This window comes from Nicotiana attenuata, unplaced genomic scaffold (genome assembly GCF_001879085.1).
Source record: "Nicotiana attenuata strain UT unplaced genomic scaffold, NIATTr2, whole genome shotgun sequence".
NCBI lineage: Eukaryota > Viridiplantae > Streptophyta > Magnoliopsida > Solanales > Solanaceae > Nicotiana > Nicotiana attenuata.
The window spans coordinates 12,487-20,480 of NW_017670359.1; positions in this window are offsets into that span (position 1 = coordinate 12,487).

A 7,994-nucleotide genomic window follows, 5' to 3' on the forward strand; every position below is an offset into this window, starting at 1 on the left:
GGAGTCTTCAGTGTGGACCGCACAATCTCCACTGCAGCCGCACTGCTTTAACACTTGATTTGCCAGTTCTCTGAATCTCCCTAGTGCGGACCGCACAGAATGGACTGCGGCCGCACTAGGTTTGATGCCTTAAAATCTGTCTCAAAATCTTCCTAGTGCGGACCGCATAGAATGGACTGCGGCCGCACTAGGCTAGTTTGTCTTGAGTTTTCTTTGTCTTTGATACTTGTGCAGGTTTCACTCCTTTTGAGCCGAATTTTGACATCTCGTCACTTTGTCGATCAAACCTGCAATCAATCACAACTTATGAGCCTTTTGGGTTTATTTTGTAAGAATCTATAATCAAAGCGTAAGCAAGAAGGAGCATGAAGCACGTCAAAATCCCTAGTTATCACCATGCACACCCTCCATCCGATCACTGTCCGGGTTGGTATATGTTCATTATTAGCATTGGTCACCACGGTCATACCGCCCTTCTTTGGAACACACTGCACCGGTGAAGTCCACGAGCTGTCAGAGATAGGGTACACCACTCCGGCATCTAACCATTTGATCACCTCCTTTTTCACAACCTCTTGCATTGCCTCGTTCAACCTCCTTTGATGTTCCAAGGAGGGTTTTGCATCATCTTCCAGAATAATCTTGTTCATACAGAATGCGGGGCTTATTCCCCGAATATCAGCTAAAGTCCATCCAATTGCCTTTTTTCGCTTTTTGAACACCGCCAATGTGGCATCTACCTGCATGTTAGTAAGACAAGAGGAAAGAATAACTGATAAAGTTGAACTAGGGCCTAAGAATTCATACCTGAGGTGTGGAGGCAATGGCTTCAACTCCAACACCAGAGGTTCCTCAATTGAAGGCTTTGTTGGGGGGGGGGTCTTTCTATTTTCAAGATCCAAAGAGAGTTTCCTAGGCTCATAAGAATAAGATCCCATTCCATGTAAAGCATTCACGCACTCCACTCGGCCCTCATCATCATTGACGTCAAGATTCAACAATACAGCCTCCAAAAGGTCCTCCACATTGATCATTGCACTAGTATCATCAATTATCACATCCGTGACAAGATCCACAAATGAGCACATTTCTGTACAATTGGGCTGCTTCATTGACTTGCACACATGAAAAACAACCTTTTCATCACCCACCCTAAAATTGAGTTCCCCTGCTTCCACATCTACTAGATCCTTCCCCGTAGCAAGGAAAGGTCTCCCCAATATGATCGCAACCTCATAGTCTACCTCACAGTCCAAGATTACAAAATCAGCTGGCAAGATAAATTTGTCCACTCGGACAAGCACATCGTCAACAATACCTAATGGTCTCTTCATTGATCTATCCGCCATTTGCAATCTAATAGAAGTTGGCCTCGGTGGCCCAATACCCAAAGTCTTGAAAATTGAGTAGGGCATCAAATTGATACTAGCCCCTAGATCACACAAAGCTTTAGCAAAGTTTGCACTTCCAATAGTGCAAGGGATAGTGAAAGCACCAGGATCCTCTAACTTTGGAGCCATTGAATGTACTATAGCACTAACTTGGTGGGTCATCTTGATAGTTTCACAGTCCACCAAAGGCACATTAATGGATAAGCTCTTCATCATGTCAATGAACTTTTTGAATTGATTCTCATTTTTCTGCTTGGCTAGCCTCTAAGGATAAGGGGGAGCTGGCCTAGGCAAGGGTGCCTTGGCTTTTGGCACAACCGGCTCCGGTATGTCAATTACGTGTTCCCTAGACGGGTTCACGTTATTTTGCGTTTCCACCTCGGCATCTTGTTATCAATCCTCACTTCTTGATTCACATTTTCATCAACCACATTCTCAACCACCAAAGGAACTTCATCTTCTTGCAACTCAACTTCATCACCCAAAACTTGCTTTTGTTTGGAGGCATTCACATCACCGCCTCATCCACTCCTTGTAGTTACGGCCATAACATGATTGTTACCACTCTTTGGGTTAACCACCGTATCACTCGGTAGAGACCCCTTAGGGAGAGTATTCAAACACTGTGAGATTTGGCCTAGCTAGACCTCCAAATTCCTGATTGAAGTGTTATGAGAAGCCAATTGCGCATCGGAGTCAGCATTCCTTTTCATCATTTGTTCAAACATCATTTCAATTCTACCCATTTTATTGTTGGAAGAACTAGGACCCTAGGATGGAAAAGGCAGTGGGTTGCTCGGTTGTTGGTACATTGGGGGCCTTTGAAAGCCTTGCCCCTGATTTCCTTGGTTATTGTTCCATCCACCCTAGTTGTTGTTGTTGCCCCAGTTTCCCTGATTGTTCCGATTGTTATTTTGATTTCCCAATTGTTGTTCCATTGTTTTTGATTGTTCCAATTATTGTTTCCTTGTTGTTGGTTACCCCAATTGCCCCGGGATCTCCATTGTTGTTGTTGGTTAGAATAATTGCCTCTTTGGCCTTGGTAATCATTCACATATTGCACCTCTTCATTATGCCCATCATAACAATCATCTTGGAATCCACCACAATCATTGTCAAATTGATCCGAATTCCCTTGGTTCTGTTGACCTCTCTGTCTTCTATTGTTCGCAAGCATGTTGACACACTCCATGGCATTTACTTGGCGAGGATTCTGAACTTGTTGCAATTGTACCTTTACTAATTGGTTCATTGTTGTTCTAAGTTCTGCTATAGCCTGTCCATGATCATGTAGTTCTTTGTGCAAAGGAGTGGCCGTAGGGTCACCCTGTGGCACATTGGCTCTACTTTGCCAAGCTGAGGATGTGTCAGCCATCTCGTCAACAATAGCACAAGCTTCATCATAAGGTAGCTTCATCAAATTACCCCCAGCCAATTGATTCACTATGCATTAATTCGTTGTATTGATGCCCCGATAGAAGGTCTGTTGTATCATCGCCTCTGTCATATCATTGTTGGGGCATTCCTTCACCATAGTTCTATATCTCTCCCAAATCTCGTGCAATGGTTCGGTGGGCTCCTGCTTGAAGGCTAAGATCTCATCCCGTAGTGCTGCCATGTGCCCCGGTTTTAGCAATGAACTTATCTGCCAACTCATCCCAAGTGGTGATGGAATGGTTGGGAAGTCGCTCAAGCCAATCCAATGCCTTCCCTCTAAGTGAGAATGGGAAGAGCCTCAATCGAAGTGCATCCTCAGACACATTGGTTTGCTTGCTCCCCCAACAGGTATTCACGAACCCCTTGAGATGTTTGTAAGAATTCTGAGTGGGAGCACCCGTGAAGTACCCGCGCTGCTCCAACAATGTCAGCATCACGTTGGTTATTTGAAAATTGCCCGCTCGGATCCGGGGCGGAACAATTGCACTCGCATAGCCTTGGTTGGGAAGAACTCTAGGAGCCACTCTTGGAGGTGGCGGAGGAGGGTCTGGAATATTCTCATTTGCATTGGCGTGGCGGCCTCTACACTGTCCTTGAGGTACAAGAGGCACCTCTTCATCTCCATTGTCATCAACCTCCTCCCCCGAAATCATGTTTCCAAGAGGGTCATTAGCATTTAATGCCATTTTGTACCTAAAATTGTGACACACACAAATTAGTAACAAAGAAGGAAAGAAGAACAATACACAAAACTATTAAGATAGATAGCCAAAACCGTTAGCTCCCCGGCAACGGCACCAAAAAGTGATCGAGGCCAACCCTGCACTACTATTGAGTAGCGAGAGAGGTCGAAGCAGCTTTTACCCGATTTAGGGTCGGGATCGATTTCCACAGGGAGCTAGATATTGGATTTGGGTGTCTATCTAAAGTGGAGTTGTGTATTTTCTCCAAATTTCACTTCTACACATTTTTGATTTTAATTATAATTATAATTTTATAAAACTACAATGCTCAATTATACTAAAATAAGCTAGGATTAAACTATTGCGAGTTGTTTAAATGATTAAAAGGCACTAGGGTAGTGACTTTTGCCTAGGTGGTCAATTGACGGATTCTTGAGTCTAAAGCTAGATTGTCACATTTGGGGAGTATGATATAACCATTGCTCGATTCTACTCACTCTATACCTCTCGATAGTTCGAGTGATTTTGCCCGAATTGACTTTCTCAGGACCAATTGGGTATGCAAATTTGCACAAGCAATTAAGGTTCAAGCCGGGTATTACGATCTCTCGGTCTAACCCTTTAATTGGGGCTATCAATTCTCTTGAGTACGCCTTAATTCCTTGTTGGACTAATTTTAGAGACTTAGGCTCTCTTTCTCAAGAAGGACCAAAGTCAACTAAACACAAACTAGTGTTTGCAACCACTAATTTAGCAATTAAACATGAAATTAGCCCAAATATCAAACACCCATAGTCAAGCAAGCCCTAAAACTCAAGACCCATCAATTACCCACACTAGGTTGAGCCACATATACTAAGCTGAAAAGAAGCTATTTATACTAAGCTGAAAAATCTGGACAGGGAGCTAGAGGGGGAGTTGGAAGAGCGGGTTGCAACAGCTTTTACCCGATAGTGGATCAGGATCGATTTTCCACAGGGAGCTAGAGGGGGAGTTGTATTATGTGCTTAGTCTAGAATTGTGGTTGTGCTTCTAATATCACTTCTAACATTTTTGGTTTTGATTTTTTATATCTTCTACTTTAAGACTAATATTTGAAGCTAAATTATGCTATGGAGATATTGCTAAGTTGTAATTAATATAGAGAAAGACACTAGGGTCGTGGCATTACCTAGGTGGCTAACCAACGGGTATATGATACTAAGGATAAGTTGATATATTTGGGGCTTATGCTATAACCGTGCACAATTGTACCCACTCTCACACCTCTCGGTAGAGAAAGTGATTTTGCCCAATTGACTCTCTCGAGACCAATTGGGTAGGCCAATTAGACCAAACAACTAGGGTTCAAGTAGGGTGATTACTCTCTCGAGATTTAACCCGTTAATTGGGACTACCATTTCTCATGGGTCCATCCCAATTCCTTGTTGGGTCAATTTTGGGGTCATGGACTCTCTTTCTCAAGAAGAGTTAAACCCACAAAGCTAGAATCACTGTTTGCAACCACCAATTCTTAATTAAAACCTAAAATTAACCCAAATAGCAAACACCCAATATCATCCTAACCTTAGATGGCAACACCCATCAATTACCCACACTAGGGTTGAGCCACAACCCTAGCTAATGGGTTTAGCTAGACATAATTAAAGAAGAAACAGAAGAATTAGAAGAAGAATTAAACATAATAATTAATTACTGATGAGAAACTACAAGAGTCTATTGAGAAATTAACGCTAAAATGCCAAAATAGGCTAAAACCTCAGTTCTCACGAGCGCAGCTTGATATCTGATACAAAACTTAACCTAAAAATGGAAAAAGGATCTATTTATAGTGGCTGAAAAACTTGGACAAAAATACCCCCGCGGGGTCAGCGCGAACCGCGCAAAAAGGTAGCGCGGTCGCGTCAGCTCTTTGGACTCCTACATCTCGTCTCTGAAGTTGGGGACCACGCAGAAATGTAGCACGGCAGCGTGGCTTGACTTGGCCAAATCACCAGCTCTCTGATTCTCATCCACGCGGACCGCACTGATATGTAGCGCGGTCGCGTGGGCTTTTATCTTGCACTTGTGGGTTTCTGAACCTTACTGGCGCGGACCGCGCAGCAATGGAGCGCGGCCGCGTGGCTTGCAATAGCAATTACCCTTTCTTTGAATCTCCTAGCGCGGCCGCGTGGCATATCAGTGCGGTCCGCGCTAGGTCTTCCTGTTCCTCAACTTCACTTGGCCTTTGACACTTGAGCAGGTTTCACTCCGTTCTGAGCCGATCTTTGACATTTGTCACCTTATCGCTCAAACCTGCAATCAAGCACAACTTGTAAGCATTTTAGGACTATTTTGTAGCAATTTGTACAAAAGCAATAGCAAGTAGGGGTATAAATCATGGTAAAATCCTAACTTATCAGCGGCCGCACTGGCCCTGTTTTGCCTAAGCTTTGTCTTGTCTTGTTACTTGTGCAAGTTTCACTCCTTTTTGAGCTGATCTTTGATACCTTGTCACCTTGTTGATCAAACGTGCAATCAAGCACAACTTGTGAGCCTTTGGGACTATTTTGTACACATTTCTAATCAAAACTTGAGCATGAAGGAGTGTAAAATGCATCATATTCCCTAGTTATCAACTCCCCCAAACTTAAGCTTTTGCTCGTCCTCAAGCAAACAAAATAAGACCCACCCCTTAAGAGAAAATCCAAGAAAATTCAGCTATCCTAAAGTGACCTCATCTAGCATCAATTGGGACTAACAATTTCCCTCAATACAAATGAATCATTAACAACATTTACTCTTTTAAACACCATGGATTAAGTGCGACACAAGAGCATCAAGAGTTGACTCAACACATCAAAGAACTCTTTCTATCACTTAAGTCATTGTGGAACCCAAACTCACACATCCTCATCTTTTCCTAAGCAAACCTCACCTTTAGAATAGTAGCACTCATAACGAGGTTAATGGAAATTCACTCATCTCTCAAAAAGAAAAGTCACAAGTCCGGCTCTAAGTACCATATGCTTGACCCTTATGTGAGTCACCACTAATGTAAGCTTCATTCAACTAGATATCATATAGGGCTTTTGTGGAGACATAGTGAAGGCTTTTGGTTCCGGGTAGGAAATGTTTGGTCTAAGTAGGTTCCATCTTCCCTTAAGCACTTCTTTTGTTTCATTTTGGCACAATTTCACTTGACTTTTTGAGTCTTTTCACTTCTTTCAAGGGGTTAGAGAGACACACTGTCACTCTTTCTTATACATTTCAAATCTTTTCTCCTTACTCAATTTTCCACACCTTTCATTCATTGCTTTTCTTGAATCCCTTTTATTCATTTCCACATTGAGTATTCTTTTTGTCTTTCTGCTTTTCTTTCTTTTTCATTGCCTTTCCTTTTCTTCATTTTGTACCTTTTTACCACTTTGTTGCAATCCCCGTCTCTCCCAACCCCCCCCCCCTCCCAAACTAATACTTTTTCCATGTGCTAAGGAAATATCGCGTGCTAAGAGAGGGTATCTTTTAGAACGGGTAAAGGCTTGTATCATGGTCCTTGAAGGAAAAAGGTTTAAGGCTCAAAAGGGTTGACTAGGGATTTTATCTTTGGTAGGCTATGGAAGTGTTCAAGCTATCATTTGGATCAAGGAGAGCCTATAATCATGTCTCAAGTCAAAATTCACTTAGGATTTTGCCTCAACAAACATTCAGGGCAAGTTCTAGACCAATGGCTCGGGACTTGGACTTGCAATGCAATTTCTCACCACACAAGCTATGGGATTGCTAAAGACACAGAGTCGGGGGCCCACAACAACCTTAGATAAGATTTGAGCACATAATGGTCCCGAAAAACCACTTGATGATTATCGATCAACGCAAGAGTCTCAAGGTTACGACTTTCACCATCCTAAACACAACGTTTTGTTTTTTACCATGAAATCAAAGGCAAATGTGCTAGGCCTAAGTGCAGCTTTGCTTGAGGCACCCTTTACTAATAACTACCAAAAGCAAAAAGAAAAACGGACTCAAACCCTTAAGAAGGTTGTCACACCATCCATCATTGGGAAGATCCACCCGGTTCACACAAACTCCTCCTTTGGAAAGAATCGTGGCATTAAGAAAACCAAAGGCTTATTGCAAATGCTCAAAACAAGAAGCTACGAACATAAATAAGAAGCTACGGAAAAGAAAATGTGGAAAGTAGAATGAATATGTACAATAGGGGATTTTAATCGAAAATACAATACGGGGATGAATATATACATTGTAACATACTTTTATATACAGACCCAAAGTGAAAAGTACAAAAAATGTAATGAAGTACCAAAATTATATACATACCAAGGATGAAAAATAAGAAGAAAAATAACGAAAGCATAAAATCTGTCAAATATATACATTCATCCATATCAAATCAAAGTAGGGCCTACCCCCTCAATACAAGTTAGGTCGATTGTTCCTCCAATAGCCAACCTAAAGCAAAACTAAAAGCATCAAAACTAAA